This window comes from Pristiophorus japonicus, chromosome 14 (assembly GCF_044704955.1).
Source record: "Pristiophorus japonicus isolate sPriJap1 chromosome 14, sPriJap1.hap1, whole genome shotgun sequence".
Classification (NCBI taxonomy): Eukaryota; Metazoa; Chordata; class Chondrichthyes; family Pristiophoridae; genus Pristiophorus; species Pristiophorus japonicus.
The window spans coordinates 138,804,476-138,823,259 of NC_091990.1; positions in this window are offsets into that span (position 1 = coordinate 138,804,476).

Consider the following 18,784-nt stretch of genomic DNA (forward strand, 5'->3'; position numbering starts at 1 on the left):
AGAGATACCACAGAAATAAAAGGGAGTCAGAGAAAAGTGAATAGGGGGAGAGAGAGAAAGGGAGAAATCATGAACTGGGATGAGTGTAGTCCAGGGACATCAAACAATGCAAAATAGATTGAAAGTTGGATGCTTGTAGTGCTATTTCTGATTTGGAACAACACCAATTGATCAAAGAAAGAAACCAGCAGGACAGATTCTGAGCGTGAGGGACAGAAGTTTGAATTTCAACTAAAATAAGGTCCTGCTGTTCATAACTGAGCCACAAGGCAGACCATTGTGCTGAAGCAGATCACTCAAACCTAATAGGCAGGAGAAGTAGGCATTGCCAGTTCTATTTCACTGAAACACTTCTTTTCAGGTAACTCTATAGTGGAATGATGGCCATCCCAGAGACGCTCACAGCTCTCACCTTTTTTGGCTGAACTCTATTGTCACTTGTGCTTTTCTGATCCGATAAAAGAAAATGACTGAATAAATTGCTCCAGTTAAAAAGTTTGGCCCAGATATTCCATGTGGTGAGTGGCACCATTTATACGCTAGTGGAAAATGACCTGCATCTGACAATGACCCAGAGAGGTTTATACACCATTTATTTGCATATAAATTTGCATAGAATAGTGATTCCTCTGAGTCTGGCTTCTTTGTGCTTTTCCCCTCGTTTTGCCCCACCAACGGCGGCCATGGCTTCAACTGCCTCGGCCCCAAGCTCTGGATCTAGCTCTCTAAACCTCTCCACCTCTCTCTCCTTCCTCAAGACCTTTCTTAAGTACCAGCTTTTTGACCAAGTCTATGGTCACCCCTCCTAACAGCTTCTTCTTTGGCTACTTTTTTGATTATCCCTCTGTGGAAGGTCTTGGGACGTAGAACTTAAATGTGAATTCTTGCTGTGTGGTGTAATGTGTTAGAGTGTATGGACGTTGGCATGCATCCTTTAAAAAAGATAGTTCTTGCTGAAGATTGCAGCAGAAGACTGAAGGAACAGTAGAAAAGTAAGGAACAAGGCTTGGCTCAGTGAGTTGATTGTCATCTAGCTTGACTGAATGTCTCATTATTGTTTTTGTGCCACCTTTTAAGAATGTCTAATACCGATGAACCTGGTAAAGGCCATAGGAGGTAATAAAGCATGATACAGAGGCAAAGAAGAAGATGCTACAGTTTCACTGAGTCCTTCCTGCAAACCCTACTTGCTGAAATAGAGAAAAGGAGAGACAGAGTTCTGGGTGTCTGCAATAGGAAACCTGACAACAATTCATACCATGTGAAGGGAGGTAACTTTGATACTGAGTGCCAACTCTCATCCCCAGAACTGGAGCCCCGTGCCACAAGAGGTTCAATGACCTCACCAGAGAAGACAAGTTAATACATCAGGCATTCTTGGGCACTGCCTTGCACTTCAGTCTCTAAAGATAACAGCGATACAACTAATCCTTCACCAGCCTTCTGTTTAAAGAGGTTCGGAGGGGGGTGGGGGTGGGGGGGGGGGGGGGGCGGTGCTAGCATGCACAACCCTAAAGCTCCTTTCTCCACTTTAACAGGGTGTTACCACCACATTTCTTACTACATCTCTCTCATGCCACTTGACATACGCTGATCAACTGTTAATTTTCACCTAATTTACTGAATCTTGTTGCAGGAGAAAATGACACGCAATGCCCACGATAGGTAGGCCAATGCAGGATCCAGCCCTAACTTAATCACCTTACACCCTATGAGGAGAACATCATGGAACTCAAGGAACTTGCTGTGGGAGATTGGGTCGTGGTCTAAGTGCAGGTGTTAGGTTAGGAATTCTCAAGTCCTGTCTTAGGTGCCTGATAAATGTGCTGGAAGAATGAATTCAACTGGTTGTGTTCTGTATAATATCGCAATGAAGAGAAGCTTGCTTCTTCTGAAAGCTGAGAATAATGATGATAGAATTGTTGGAAGAAATATAAGAGTAGGTGCATAGGAATGAGATGTGGAATAAGACAGCCATCAGCCAAAGAAAGGAAGGTGCAACTGATAGCCTAGTGTTTTCAAAAAATGAATGTTCACTCACCAAGTCATTTCACACTGCTTGCTTGCTCTCCCTTTCCCACTTGCACATTTCTCACTGTGAAAGACTTCTGCCAAGCAGTGAAAGTGCTCCTATAAAACCTTGATGGCCTTCTTGATGCCAACTCTTGTGGTGCTCCTCTGCTGCTGTTCATGCTACTCTCAGTGGAGTCATTATCCATGGCAGCAGAGGTTAGGCCTTGTCATCCACAGCCATTCATTGTCAAGCTATTTTTCCTTGAAGAGGTCTGGGAGGACTGACTGCTGAAGGATGAATGGATTGTGACAACTTCCATTGTATCTCACATTGATGTGCAGGACACTTTGTGCATTGTCACACACAATCTGCACATTACATAGGATTACATAGGATGTGTGGCACAGAAGCAGGCCATTCAACCCAACCAGTCCATGCCGGCGTTTATGCTCCACTCGAGCCTCCTCCCATCTTTCCTCATGTAACACTATCAGCATAACCCTCTATTCCCTTCTCCCTCATATGCTAAAGGGTCTAGCTTCCCCTTAAATGCATCTATACCATTTGCTTCAACCACTCGCTGTGGTAGCGAGTTCTACATTCTCACCACTTTTTGGGTAAAGAATTTTCTTCTGAATTCCCTATTGGTGACTATCTTATATTGATGGCCTCTAGTTATGCTCTTTCCCACAATTGGAAACATTCTCACTGTATCCACTTTATCAAAACCTTTCATAATTTTAAAGATATCTATTAGGTCACCCCTCAGCCCTCTTTTTTTCAAAGGAAAAGAGATCCGAGGGGAGATATTTGCATTGTTTCCACCTCCCGTTACTGTTCCTCAAGGGGTGCTAATGGGGCGTAAACGATTTCTCACCCGGGGAGGACGGGGGGGCGCTACCACCTCCCACAAAATTGCGCTGGGGTGGTGGAGGCGCAAACCGGCAGCACTCCATTCTCACCGATAGTGCCCAGTGCCATGCGCAGCGACCCATTTTTGCCCTGCAGTGGAAATCGGGCAGCGACCCATGAGGCCGCCATGGGCGATGTCAGCGCCAGCCTTGCAGGTCCGACCTTTCATTGTCTATTTCGAGATGGTGCAGCCCCCCTCTCCACTACTGTGCCGGGCTGCGGTCACGGTGCCCCACAACCCCGGTGGCATAGTGGAGGCCCCTCGCCCCACTGCAGAGCTTGCAGTGTGCCCTCCGCTTTAATGGAAGGGGAGAGTCCTGTGCTCGCGCCAGCGCTACACGGAATGGCCATGTAGTGCTGGAAAATTTGCGCGCTTACAGCCCCAGACCCGTCCCCAATAGGACGTTGAGTGCCTGACATAGCACACCACTTCCTCTCTGGGACGGTAACCCCAATTTCACAGCCAGGGCGGGAGTCCAGCCTCGGTTACTGCCACCAAACGGGACGATACTGAATTTCGACCCCCCAGCCTGTTCATCCTTTCCTGATATGTATACCCTCACATATTTGGTATCATCCTTGTAAATCTTTTCCGCACCCTCTCCAGTGCTCTATATCCTTTTTATAATATGCCGACCAGAACTGTACACAATACTCTTAAGTGGGGTCTAACCAAGGTTCGATACAGGTTTAGCATAATTTCCCTACTTTTCATTTCTGTACCTCTAGAAATAATCCCGAGTGCTTGTTTTTGTTATGGCCTTGCTAACCTGTGTCACAACTTTTAATGACTTGTGTATTTGTACTCGAGATCCCTTTTTTTCCTCTATCGCACCCTCAAAGCACCTTCCACATTCAGGGAATGGAAGCCCTTTCTGTTGAGAAAGTTATGGGGATTTTCTGGAGGAGCTCCCGGAACTTGGGAAAGCATACATCCCTGTAAAAAAGGATGGCCCTATCTTACTGCTGTCATGCTGTGATGTCAAAGGTGCTGAATTCCTCAGCTTTGCTGTAAAGCACACCAGTTACCTGATGAATACTGCAGCCTGGTTGATATATCAGAGATCCTCCACAGCTGCCTGAAATGAGCCTGTGCCATAAAAGTTGAGTGTGATGGTCACCTTCATAGTCACAGAGAGAGCATTGCAGGCAGATGAGTGTGGCTGCCGGTCCTCAGGCAGTAGGTGTCACAGTTTCCCCTGTAGCTTCCTTAGTGAAACACACAGTTACACATTTCCTTGCTAATGTCCTTAATTTTTCTGTGTTCCCTGGACATTCTACAGAAGATGGGGGGAGCTAACATCGAGTTGTGTCCATCCTCCTTAAATGTTGCCCGACTCTCTTTTGTTCCATCCTGTGCTGCTCCTCCTCCACCTACTCCTCCATAACAATGGTATACAAACATGTATGCCCATGGAATATGGCATACCTGCTTCTATATTTCCCCTACCACAAACTTCTAATATTTAAAAAATTATATGATAGGACTCAGAATTGACCCTTAAATTATGGCAATAGATACAAAGATTCAGCTGTTTCCTTTTTTAATTGTTTGCTAACACAGCGTGCTGATGTAAATTACATTGGAAACACTTTGCTGATGCATAATTGTGCGATGTAATAAAATGTCTGTTTCTTCGAGCTTTTCTCACTCCCCAGTGACATTTTTGAAGAGGCATTTTTTTTTAAGTGGATAGAAATAAGAATTCCTCAAGCCAATATGGGCAATGACATCATAAATAGAGTTGTTAACATTTCCTGTGATTTCCCCAGTGAAATCATAACACTTGCAGCATGGTTATGATTTCGCTAAAAATAGCAAACAGAGAAAATTGTCACAAGTGGTTTTATAATGTTACCACACACAATGATCAGGGAAGTTCTTGTCCCTTGTCTTTTTGGTGCTGCATTCCTGGTATTGCCTTCTGCTGTCTTGTTATTCTTAAGCTGGCGGATGGCCTTTTGTACCTTGGAGCAGATGGAATCCCCGCTGAGGCACTAAAGTATGGTGGAGAGCCACTATTAACACGAATGCATGACCTCATCTCTCTCATCTGGAAGGAGGAGAGCATGCCTGGAGATCTCAGAGATGCAGTAATCGTGACCATCTTTAAAAAAGGGGACAAGTCCGACTGCGGCAACTACAGAGAAATCTCCCTGTTATCAGTCACTGGGAAAGTCATCGCTAGAATCCTCCTCAACCGTCTTCTCCCCGTGGCTGAGGAGCTCCTCCCGGAGTCATAGTGCGGATTTCGTCCTCTTCACGGTATAACGGACATGATTTTTTCAGTGCGACAGCTGCAAGAAAAATGCAGGGAATAGCACCAACTCCTTTTCCATAGCCTTCTTTGAATTTACAAAGGCCTTTGACACTGTCAACTGCGAGGGACTATGGAGCTGCCCCCAAAAGTTCATCACCATCCTCCGCCTGCTCTACCATGACATACAAGCCGTGATCCTGACCAACGGATCCATTACAGACCCAATCCACCTCCGGACGGGGTCAAGCAGGGCTGCGTCATCGCCCCAATGCTCTTCTCACTCTTCCTCGCTAAAATGCTCCATCTCACACTCAACAAGTTCCCGGCCAGAGTGGAACTAAACTACAGAACTAGTGGGAACCTGTAAAACCTTCGTCGTCTCCAGGCCAGATCCAAGACCATCCCAACCTCTGTCGTCGAGCTACGGTAAACGGACGACAAATGCGTCTGCGCACATTCAGAGACTGAACTCCAAGTCATAGTCAACATTTTCACTGAGGCGTACAAAAGCATCGGCCTTACACTAAACATCCATAAGGCAAAGGTCCTTCACCAGCCTAACCCCACCACACAGCACTACCACCCAGTCATCAAGATCCACGGCACGGCCCTGGACAACGTGGACCACTTTCCATTCCTCGGGAGCCGATTATCAACAAGGGCAGATATCGACGACGAGATTCAACACCACCTCCAGTGCACCAGCACAGCTTTCGGCCGCCTGAGGAAAAGAGTGTTAGAAGATCAGGCCCTCAAATCTGCCACCAAGCTCATGGTCTACAGGGCTGTAGTAACATCCGTGTAAAGTCCTGTCCCCTCAGTACAGATTCACACGAGGCATGTAGTGAAGTCAAGGTCACTCTGGACCTGCACCTTTATTTCACAGCTCTGGAATGCTGCACTTGCCTGAGACCTGTCCTTATATACCTGTCTTTTGCAAGTGCACCCCTGGTGGTAAGGTATGCTGGTGGTAACAGGTCATATCTAGTTACAGTCATGTATAGCATGTTAGGATACAGTTATATATAATAATGTAAGATACATGACATCACCCTCCCCCAAGGTCTTATTGTCTTTATAGGTTCAGTCTCTCACGTGGTCTACGCTCTTGTGTGGAGCGTCTGAGTTGTGGTTCTGTTGTTTGCCTTGGTGTCTGTTTTTCTTTGGGTGTGGTTGCTGGTTTCTTGCCTGAGATGTCTATTTCAATTGGTGTGACTGTTGTTGACTCGCCTGGGCTGTCTGTTGGGATTGCCCTTTCCTCAGGTTGTTCCCTCTGTCTGTCCACCAGGTGTGGTGCGAGTTCCACATTGTAGTCTGCCTCTGGTTCTGCAGTGTTGTTGGTAAATCTGCTTTTGACTTGGTCTACATGCCTCCAGCAGGTTTTGCCATTGTCCATTTGTACTACCAGTAGCCCATTTCCTTCCTTGCCCGTTACTGTCCCTGCAAGCCATTTGGGACCCCTGCCATAGTTTAGTACAAACACTTTGTCCCCTATCTCATTCCATCTCCCCGTTGAATTTCTGTCATGGTACTCAGTCAGCTTACGGCGCTTTGCCTCAACGATTTCATGCATGTCTGGGAGGATTAATGAGAGCTTTGTTTTTAAAATCCTTTGCATCAACAGTTGCGCGGGGGGGTCCCAGTCAATGAGTGCGGACGAGATCTGCATGCCAGCAGCAGTCGTGACAGGCGACCCTGCAGCATGGGATCTTGGATTTTAAGCATGCCTTGTTTAATGATTTGCACTGCTCTCTCTGCCTGGCCGTTGGAGGCCGGCTTGAATGGTGCCGTCTTGACATGATTTATGCGGTGGTCAATTATAAAGTCTTGGAATTCTGCGCTGGTGAAGCACGAACCATTGTCACTGACCAATATGTCAGGGATTTCGTGCGTTGCAAACATGGTTGCGAGGCTCTCCACAGTGGTGGAGGTTGTGCTCGAGTTTAAAATGGTGCATTCGATCCACTTTGAAAATGCATCTACAACTACGAGGAACATTTTGCCTATGAATCAGCCCGCATAGTCTACATGCACCCACGACCACGGTTTGGTAGGCCAGGGCCAGGGGCTCACTGGAGCCTCCCTGGGGGCATTGCTGAGTTGGGCACAAATGGTGCACCTTCGGACGCAGAGCTCCAAGTCCGCATCAATACCAGGCCACCAGACGTGGGATCTGGCCATGGCCTTCATGAGAACGATCCCCGGGTGCTCACGGTGGAGCTCCCGGACAAATGCCTCTCTGCCTCACAGAGGCATGACTACTCGGCTGCCCCACATCAGGCAGTCTGCTTGTAGTGATAGCTCATGCATGCGCCTGTGAAAGGATTTTAATTCCTCGGGGCAGGCCTCTGCCCAGCCTCTGCCCAGTCACCGATTAGGACACATCTTTTTACTAAGGATAACGTGGGGTCGCTGGCCGTCCAGGCTCTGATTTGGCGAGCCGTCATGGGCGAACCTGTGGACTCAAAGGCATTTATTGCCATGACTATCTCACAGTCCTGTTCGTCAGACCCTTTCGTGGTCGCCAGGGGTAGCCTGCTGAGCGTGTCGGCACAGTTGTCTGTGCCTGGTCTGTGCCTTATGGTATAGTCGTAGAACGCCAGCATGAGTGCCCACCATTGAATTCGCGCCGAGGCGTTGGCGTTTTATTGCCTTGCTCTCGGATAGGAGGGACGTGAGGGGCTTGTGGTCGGTTTCTAACGCGAACTTGGCCCCAAAAAGGTATTGGTGCATCTTTTTGACACCGTACAAGCACCCGAGCGCCTCCTTCTCTACCATTCTGTACCCACGCTCCGCCCGCGAAAGTGACCTGGAAGCATAAGCTATGGGTTGTAATTTGCCCGCAATATTGACATGTTGCAAAACACACCCAGCCCCATACGCTGATGCATCGCATGTGAGAACTAGCTTTTTACCTGGGTCAAAGAAAGTCAAAACACTGTTGGAACACAGAAGGTTGCGTGCCTTATTGAAGGCGCGTTCCTGGGCATCCCCCCAAAACCAATCGCACCCCTTCCTGAGTAGCACGTGGAGAGGCTCCAGCAACGTGCTTAAGTTCTGCATAAAGTTCCCAAAGTAATTGAGTAGCCCGAGAAAGGTGCGCAGTTCTGAGACATTCCGGGGCATGGGTGCCAAGCGAATTGCTTCTGTTTTGGACTCTGTTGGGCGGATTCCATCAGCGGCAATCCTTCTGCCCAAAAATTCAACCTCAGGCGCGAGAAACAGACACTTGGATTTCTTGACTAGTAGGCCTACCCAATCCAACCGCTTTAGTACTTCCTCCAAATTACGGAGATGGGAGTCGGTGTCCCTGCCCGTGATAAGTATGTCATCTTGAAATACAACCGTCCCCAGGATGGACTTGAGCAGACTCTCCATGTTGCGCTGGAATATGGCAGCTGCCGACCTGATGCCGAATGGGCATCGATTGTACATGAAAAGGCCTCGATGTGTGTTGATGGTGGTGAGTAGCTTGGATTCCTTGGTCAATTCTTGCGTCATATACGCAGATGTGAGGTCTAATTTTGAGAAAATTTACCTCCAGCCAATGTGGCAAAAAAATCCTCCGCTCTGGGCAGCGGGTACTGGTCCTGTAGGGAGACTCTGTTTATGGTAGATTTGTAGTCCCCACAGATTCGTACGGATCCATCAGGCTTCATGACTGGGACGATGGGACTTGCCCAGTTGCTAAATTCCACAGGTGATATAATGCCTTCCCGCAGAAGCCTGTCTAGTTCGTGTTCAATCTTTTCCCTCATTACATAGGGTACAGCTCTGGCTTTGTGATGGAACGGTCTAGCATCCTGTGTGATGTAGATTTTGACTTTGGCCCCTTTGAAAGTGCCCACACCTGGCTGAAAGAGATGTTCAAATTGCTTTATAACTGTTGAGCAGGAGGTCCGTTCCTCTAATTACATGGCATGGACATCATCCCATTTCCAGTTTAGTTTTGCCAGCCAGCTTCTCCCCAGCAGTGCTGGGGGGTCTCCAGAGACAATCCACAGGGGAAGTTGGTTCACTGTCCCTTTGTGTGTGACAGAGAGCATGGCGCTGCCGAGGACTGGTACGATTTCTTTGGTATAGGTCCTTAGTTTGGTGTCGACCCTTGTGAGTTTTGGTCTGTCTCTTTTATGCGGCCACAGTTGTTGAAATTGTTGAGCCTCCATGAGAGATTGACTCACTCCCATATCCAGCTCCATGTTGACAGATATCCCGTTGAGTAGGACCCTCATCATTATAGGAGACGACCTGTTGTAGGAGCAGCGGCCATTGATTGTGTTGACCCGCTGTACATCGATGTCCCAGGTACTGTCCCCACCATTTTCTGGTCCGCTTTCCGACCCATCTGATTCGTATACCAGCCGAGCTGCCGTTTTTTTGCACATGCGGGCCAAATGCCCTGTATTTTCACAATTTCTGCAAACAGCCTGCTGAAATCGGCATCCCCTTGATGAGTGCCCACCCCCACACCTCCAGCACAGACCTGTTCCATTGTTCAAAGTGTTCCCAAAGAATGAGCTGCGTCTGGCTGATCTCTCTTGAGCTTCTCTCAGTTTGTAGTTGATTGCTTGCATTGTGGGTTGATGAGGTGTGAACGTCCGTTCCTGTGGCCCTTGATGGCTTCTGCCTGCTGTCGAGAGCCTGTTCTCCTGGTTTTGTCTGTGTGTGGGGGTAGCTTGTTTAGTGCTATGAACTTCTTGTTCCGATACTTCGTTAGTTGTCGTACCTGCATTGTAAGTCAACCTCGTTTCTTCTTCCCCTACCAAGAATGTCTGTGCAACCAGTGTTGCTGCCTCTAAGGTCAGGTTCTTGGTCTCTATGAGCTTTCGGAATATGCCTGCGTGGCCTATTCCTTCAATGAAAAAGTCTCTCAGCATTTCTCTCCTCAGTTCATCGGAGAACTCACATAAACTAGCCAACCTCCGAAGTTCCGCCACGAAGTCGGGTATGCTCTGGCCCACACAGTGTCTGGCCATGTGTAGGCTGCTTGCTGGCTTCAGGTGGTCTCTTACCAGTGTTCTCAAGTCTTCAAACGACTTGCTTGCTGGTTTCTCAGGTGCCAACAGATCCTTCATTAAAGTGTATGTTTTCGAGCCACAGCTGGTCAAGAGATGGGCTCTTATCTTGTCTGCCTTATCGTCGCTTAACCAGTCTTTGGTTACAAAGCTTTGCTAGAGCCTTTCTATAAACTCCTCCCAATTGTCTCCCACATTGTACTTTTCATCTGATCCGTTGTTCGCCATTCTGTGGATTCTGTAATCCCGTAACTCGTCGCCACTGTAAAGTCCTGTCCCTTCAGTACAGATTCACACGAGACATGTAGTGAAGTCAAGGTCACTCTGGACCTGCACCTTTATTTCACAGCTCTGGAATGCTGCACTTGCCTGAGACCTGTGCTTATATACCTGTCTCTTGCAAGTGCACCCCTGGTGGTAACGTATGCTGGTGGTTACAGGTCATATCTTATTACAGTCATGTATAGCATGTTAGGATACAGCTATATATAATAATGTAAGATACACGACAATCCCCCCTCCTGTATGGCTCAGAGACGTGGACCATGCACAGTAGACACCTCAAATCGCTGGAGAAATACCACCAACAATGTCTCCGCAAGATCCTGCAAATCCCCTGGGAGGACAGACGCACTAACATCAGTGTCATCAACCAGACCAACATCGACAGCATCGAAGCACTGACCACACTCGACCAGCTTCATTGGGTGGGGCACTTTGTTCACATGCCTGACACAAGACTCCCAAAGCAAGCCTCTACTCAGAACTCCTAGCCTAAGGTGGGCTGAGAAAACTTTTCAAAGATACCCTCCAAGCCTCCTTGATAAAATGCAACATCCTCACCAACACCTGGGAGTCCCTGGCCAAAGATCGCCCTATGTGGAGGAAGTGCATCCGGGAAGGCACTGAGCGCCTCGAGTCTCATCGCCGAGAGCATGCAGAAATCAAGCGTAAGCAGCGGAAGGAGCGTGTGGCAAACCAGTCCCACTCACCCTTTCCCTCAATGACTGTCTGTCCCACCTGTGACAGAGACTGTAATTCCCATATTGGACTGTTCAGTCACCTAAGAACTCATTTTTAGAGTGGAAGCAAATCTTCCTCAATTCCGCGGGACTGCCCATGATGATGATGATGATTGCCTTCTATGTTCCGCTCGCATGTTGCTCTGAGGAAGAAGGCCTGGCATGTGCTGCTGTCCTAAGAGATGGTAAATCCAACAGTCACCATTCCAATGGGGCCTGGGTGTATGCCCTCACTGCTCTCAGTGGGATGGCTGGTCTAATAGTCACTATCTTACATGCTGGTGCTCCTAATTGACTAATCCTCTGTGGTGCTCCCTGAGTGAGATGCTGTGCTTGAGATTGTCCCCCTGGAGTTTCAGAGGCCTGAGCTGACTCTTGTCTCAGGGAAGCAGCTGTCCCAAAAAAAAAGAGCTTCCAGCAGCCTTTCTCTTGCAAGCACATGTCTGAAGCTCCCTCATGTTGGAGAGGGCCTTAAGGCAGTAGTGTAAAGTTACTGGGTCTTTGCCAATTAACCCTTTCACTCCTAAGTTCCAACAGATTCGACTTGACCTGCATTTGTAACAGCAATTATCTTTTATTCAGTGTAAATGAGACTTGATACATTACAGCATCTGAGTGGTAGTTAAACAAGGTGCAATCATGAGTTATCTTACCCGTTATGCCCTAGCTAAAAGACACAATCTTCAGGGTTTGGCCCTAGCCGTCAGGCTCACTCGTCCGCCAGGTGTGAGGTGTGTGGGTCCTCCGCCAACCCAAATTCCTCCTTGGCTCATCTGGTGTATGTTCCCAAGCATCTTGCTGAATGCCTCTACCACCTAAGTGTTTGAGAGACCCCTTCATATACTTCTTTTTCTCAGCAAATTTATGGGGACCAGTTAACTCAATGATAAACTTACACCTGAACCCACCCCCCGTCCTATTACAGGGATGCCACTTACCTAATGATCCCACTTACCCTGTCAGGTCCTTATCCCTTGACACCCTTGCATCATCATTCTTTTACCATCAAGACTCATATCTGGGGCAACAAAAACGGAACATGTCTCCATGGGTAGAGATGGTCTCTTGACTATTTGCCTATGTTTTTAATTCACTGCAGATATAACATTACAACACAGTGGCAGCCACACATGACCTTGCTAGTTCTGTTCCCACAGACAAGCAGCCTGTTTTTATTAATAAGTTTGCTGAAAAACATTTTTGAAATCTTATTCAAGAGAGGCCCAATGCCTCAGTTTCTTCCATTTAAAAAAAATACCCAGGGCGTATTATACTAATTTTAAAAGCATATTTGTGCATTGCGTATCAGTTACACAATACACACTTGAACCTATAACTAATAATACTTATTTCATTTAATCCATGTTAGTTAGTCGGGAGACTCTGAAATGAGGATGTCCCACTTTCTCACAGTCAGTTCAATGTTCCTCTCCAGAGATACATTGACATTTGTGACCACTTCTTGCAGTCCACCAATGCTGACACAGGCTGAGAGGAGTTACTGCCTACAATCCTGCAGTACATTCGCTTCATGTGCTGGTTTTCTTTAGCACAAGTTGCAGACCATTTATTTCCATTGGAGGAAAAGAAGACAATGCTATGGGCATGTGAGTGGTATAGACATTTGCCCCAGATAAGTGCATGCATCCCATGATGATGAGATGTAGAGGTGCATTGTCCCTTTAAATCAAATGTCCTTGAAGACTAGGTATAGCTTTGTGAGCTAATGGGCATAGGCAATGTGAGTTGTTGGAGTGGTTTTGAAGAAGGTGTTTGAGTGTTTATAGAGGTTTTTATTCACTGAAGTGAGTTCTCCTGACACTCAGATGCCAAGAGAGAAAGATTATGAGAGGTAAGGAAGTGAGTGAAGATTGAGTGATAGAGGATATGTATTGGTAGGAGTGCCTACATTTACTTTAGCTACCCTTGTGAGGCCATTGAACTACTTCTGGCATTGTGTGGCAGTTCTTGGGATGGTGGAGGTAACACTAACTGCCTCTGCCACCTCTTTCCACCAGCATTACTCTCATATTGTGCTTCCTGCCCCCAATGCCCAACAATTTTGCCCCTGTACCCCTGACCCAAATGACCTCCATGGATGTGTGTGAGAATCTGGAGGCCCCTTCAGCTGCTTCAGCCATTCCTACAGAAAAAATGCCTTTAATTGGCTGCCTTTTAAAGGCTATGCCAGAACTGTGGTGGTAAGCCTATCGGGAGTGGCATTACCCTTCCAAATCCACTTCAAAATTACCCTGAAATGAAATTGGGGTCCTGGAAAGCAATCATGGGGGCAACACATTGGTGAGTTGTATTCCTGCCCGCCTGCAAAACTGCCAGTGGAACAGAAATCCTGGCCTTCATGTTAAGCAGTGTAAATACATGAAACTACAATCACGTCATAGTAAAGCAAGAATTTTTTGAGAGTTGTTGTAACAAACTGATTTCTTCTTTTCTCCTACATGATTTGAGTGCTCATTGCTATTGGCATTAGCTTGGATAGATGGAGCAATACAATAATATGTGTTCAATTGACATTGGATACTCTTATCTATAATCAATAATCAGTCATTCTTAACTTCCCTCTCCGTCCATGTGATTTTGGGACACCACATGATTCCAGGTTCCTTTCACATTCAGTTACATAGCTATCCTCATTGCTTAGTATTTATGAGTCTCTGCAAGGCCACGCATCATCTTACATAATCGACAAAAATGAAACAAGTACTTCAAGCTGATTAATATTTGCCTCCAACAGTTATCTTTTGTCTGAAATACTGTTTGTTCCCAGGTGGGTTTAATTCAAAAGATTAGATAAAAAATTTTAAAGAAGCTGAAATTCTTTGTGAAGCAGTCGTTTAGTCAAATGGGTAACTAAGGAGACACAGCTGTCTTATTTATCAACATTGATCAAAAGAAGTTAATATAAAAATATTCGTATATCCCTAAAGAGGGCATATCTCATCCAGTTTGTCTTAGTTACAAGGTTTGTATGTCCTAGGTGAGTTACCTTGCACAATTTAATAGCAGCCATTTAACTGTAGTCTAGAGCTTTTTCATGGTTATAAAACCTATTCTCTGGAGACCAGTGTTCAGCTCTCGTCCTGAGAAAAGAAGTACTTCTAAAGTAAATTCACTAATCCCACAGTTCCAAAAGGCAGCCATGCTCAAAAAGAGTGTGGATTGGAAAATCTGAACAGAGTGGCAAACCTATCTCCAACCCATACTTCCTTCAAACATGACTGCCCACTGAGAATACGAGATTGGTGAATCTATTCCTTATGGCTGTTATCAGTAGACTTAGCTTAGTGCCCACAACAACAGCAACAACAAAAATGTCCCTGTGCATTTCATGGATAGGCGGAATGAAAACAGAGGGAATAAATGGTCAGATATCTGATGTAAGAAAAGTGGAGATTTGAAAACAAGTCCACAAATTTTGAAATGAACTGTGCTGAGGCATGAGGAGACAATGGAACTTTGAGAAGACAGAATAATGGGGTGAAGATGTAGTCTATGGTATTTTGGATGGCGTAAAGCTTGGAGAAAGCTGAATCATGGGAAGTGAAGAGAAAGGGGATGAGGCAAACTATGATACAGAGGTGGAAGAAAGTGGTTTTGATAACAGAGCAGGTTTGAGGGAGTAGCCGGGCTTAGAGTTGAGCAGGATAACATGATCCTCATCTTTTGATCGAGGTGGCAGCTTGATGGAGACAGAAGTAAGAAGGGGAAAAGGAGTGAATTAACATTATACGATGTCTTCTCGAGAACTGCCAGGTGCCATGGTCATGACTATCCCCCTGACCGTGATGGCCAGCATGTTTTCTTTGAGTGGGTAGATAGTGTGCAGGTGTTTCGAGAACATGCCAAGCTTGGTAGACTAGCTGCTATGCAGTGCATGAGAAATGAGGTGTGCAATAGTGGTGAGTATATGAGTAGGATTAGAACCAGGTGCGGTGAAGTGTGGTGCAGTGATTGTAGGAGAGTGAAGGGAAGCGGAGAGTAGAGTATTGTGGGTGGTGTGGTTGCAGGTTTTGCAGGGAGGAGGGAGAATAGAGTAAGAAAGCAGTATTCTTACCTGACAACTCTGGAGAGGTCATTGAACATATTGTGACATTGCAGCCATGTTCTTGGAGCTAAGCTTCTGGCATTGACCACTTCCCATTGGCAACAGACTTGTTGTCCCCTGGGAGGTGGGGTGGGGGATGTATCTCCCTCCTCATGTCCACCCACTGCACCAGGGCTTCCAAGACAGCATCAGGGAAACTTGGTGCTCTCTTAGTGTTTGCTGCAGCCTTTTCTCTGATCAAAACTGCTTTCTTCCTTCTACAGCCAGAGTGCACCTCTCGTTTAAGATATGCTGGCTGCCTTTAAGTGGTGTCAGGAAAGCCTGAAATCTGGGGGAGAGATTTGCATCATTTGCACCTCCTGGTAGTGCCCCCAGAGGCGCTAATGGGACACAAACGATTTCTTGCCCGGGGCGCGGTGCCGTTACCGCCTCTTGCGAAATTACATGGAAATTAGTGGAGGCGCAAGTCGGCAGCGCCCTACTCACGCCAGTAGTGCCCTGAACCACTGCACCGGTGATGATGCTGTCATCACCGTGCACAGCGACCCGTTTTCACCCCAGAGCGGAAATTGGTTAGTGCCCCGTGAGGTCGCCGTGGGCGATGTTCGTGCCAGCTTCACGGGTTGCAAACCAGGCCACGCTCCACTTGTGGAGTGAAAACTAAAGGGGAGGTGCATGTGTCATTAGTTTAAATTGACGACTAACGGGTCGGGCCTTTTGTCGAATAATTCTTGGAGTCCGTGCCGCCATGTTGCAACCCGGCACTCTGCTTCTGTGCCGTGCTGCTGCCATGGCACCCTGCTCTCCAGTGGAGAAGTGCTGGCCCCTCTCACCACTGCAGAGCTCACAGCGTGCCTTCTCTATTAACGGAAGGGAAAGGGCCTGTTCTCCCACCAGCGCTACGGGGCACTCCGCGTAGTGCTAGTAAATTTGCATGCTAACCGCCCCAGTCCCACCCCCGAAAGGAAGTGGAGCGCCTGACATTACGCTCCACTTCATCTCAGGGGCAGTAACTCCAATTATGCATCTGGGGTGAGAATTCTGCACTGGGTGCAGGAAGTCCCACCTCGCCTTGGTTACCACCCCCAAACAGGGCTTTACCGCATTTTGGTCCACTGGTCTCCTAAACAGGCATACACTGTAGGAATAGTAGTGCTGGCTGTACACCTGAGTCGATAATTAGTAGACAGCACAAATATTGTGTTATCTGGGACAACACTCATAGGTGAGTGCAGTGTGTCCCCTGTGGTATTTTCTCTACGACAGCACATACACACATTTACAAGATGGCTTCAACTCAGAATTTGTCAGATGACCTAATCACCTGATGCTTTTATTGTACAAATATTAGCAGTTGCATTACCACAGTAGTCCACTAGGTGGAGCAGTAGTCCACTGGATGGAGCTATATATTACACTTCTCCTTCCTTAATGAAGAAGTAATTATAACAAAATAATCATCATGCATAACTTGCATGGTTATACATAACAAAAGATATGGGGCTAGATTTTACACTTTTGTGCAGATCGCCCAAAAGTGCGCGGTATTTCCGGCGTGGGCGGTAAAAAATGAGTTTTCAGATCACCAGCTTGTCGCCCATTCTCAAAGCTCTAGTCTCCATTTTTTAAATTGAGCGTTACCGCGAGCGATATGAAATGGGCGATAGCGTTAAATTTCTCTGACCTTCTGCCATGAAGTGTCGCCGTCCTTCGCAACAGCATGGCAATGCTGAATTCCCGCAGAAGAGGAGACAGATAGAGAGGGAGCTGAGAGGGAGTGAAGGCGCTTGTGGGTATGGTGTGACTGCTTTGGGAGGAAGGAGGGAGAGTTTAGAGCTTTAGGCAAATTGGGAAAATAAAATTAGCTGTTACCAGCCAGATATTTGCCCGAATTTTGTGCCTATAATGGAGGGACAGGAGGAGGCGACACAGGACGCTATGGAGACTGATGCTGAAGAGAGCATTGAGCTGGGAGAGGAGCACATTGGAGGGCGCAAAAGAGCGATACAACCAGAATAACAGTAACACACGCAATGTGGTCCAGAAAACAATAACTGTGTTTAAGCAGCGCTTTAGATGCCTGGAGCATTCAGGAGGGGAGCTACAATACAACCCTGAGCAAGTAGCTAAATTTGTGGTCGTGTGCTCCATGCTGCACAACCTGGCTATCAGGAAGGAACAAGAATTGCCACAAGGGACTGATGGTCCACCTCAAGAGAGAGAGGAAGAGGAGGACGAGGGGCTGGACGCTGACCTAGGGCCAGACAATCAGGCTGGCTATGCAACCATGCCCATGCCCCCCTCCAGACCGCAGGAAAGTGCCCATGTTAGCTACATAGCTGCAAGACTCTTATGTCAAGAGCTCATAACTGAACGATTTTCCTGAAAGAACGTTGCTGTGAGTGACAACGCTGACACACTGCTGTGTGTGTGCAGCTCAGACATCAATGGTGGGCATCACCATAGTGCCAGTTAAAGTTTAAGTTGATTGAAGTTAAGTTTTCTTTAACCCTTTCATGTTAAGGAATCACTAGTGTGCAATGGTCCAGCTATCTGAGACAATGCGCAACATGCTTATGTTCAATAAAAAATGTTTTATACGACTATTGGTCTGAAATCATAAGTGTCACGAGCAAAAACACCCCACCCCCACTCCCACCCCACTTTTTCGACCATTGACATCAATCAAATGGTCAACAATTCCAGTAACACAGAATACAAAGGAAAAGCAGGAAGGTGATCCCCTGCCCCCAAACATTACAACAAATTGCACGCACCCAGATGGAGAAATAACACAGCCATCACCTGTGGACATGCACCTCACTTTCCTTCCCCCCTCCCCTTCTTCTCCCCACCTCTACCTCTCCCCCTCCTCGTTCCACACCGCCTGGCAGAAGAGCTCCTGAGGCGGTGCCTCATTGGGGCGGATGAAGTTAGAGGCAATGGTTGGACGGGTACGGGAGCCGGGGTGGGGGGGGGGAGTGGCGGTGTGGGGGGTGCCGAGGAAGATTCTCAGATCCAGAAGCAGGATCTTGGTCCTGCCTCTCATCTGTCGTTCGCAGTGGTGGTGCGGAACCTAGGGGTGGTGTCTGCCATTTGTGAAACAACTTTGCTGGTGTTCTACCAGTAGCTGGAGGAGTATCATGATAAGTAATTAGAAAGTTTGCTAATTTGTGGTCCAATGGCAACTGCGGTTTCTTTGGATTTGGATACAACATTTATTTGATGAGGGTGCGTTTTACAATTTGTACTGTGTGCTCTGCTGCACCATTTGAAGCAGGGTGCTATGGTGGAACCTTGGTATGTTTCACACCGTTTCTGCTCATGAATTGTGCAAATTCACCTGAACAAAATTATGGCCCATTATCAGACACAATTTCTTCTGGGAGGCCACATGAAGAAAATAATTGTCATAAATTGTCTAGTGTTTTACTTGTTATAATTTTCTGCATTGGAAACACCTCTACCCACTTCGAATGGCTCTCAATCACAAT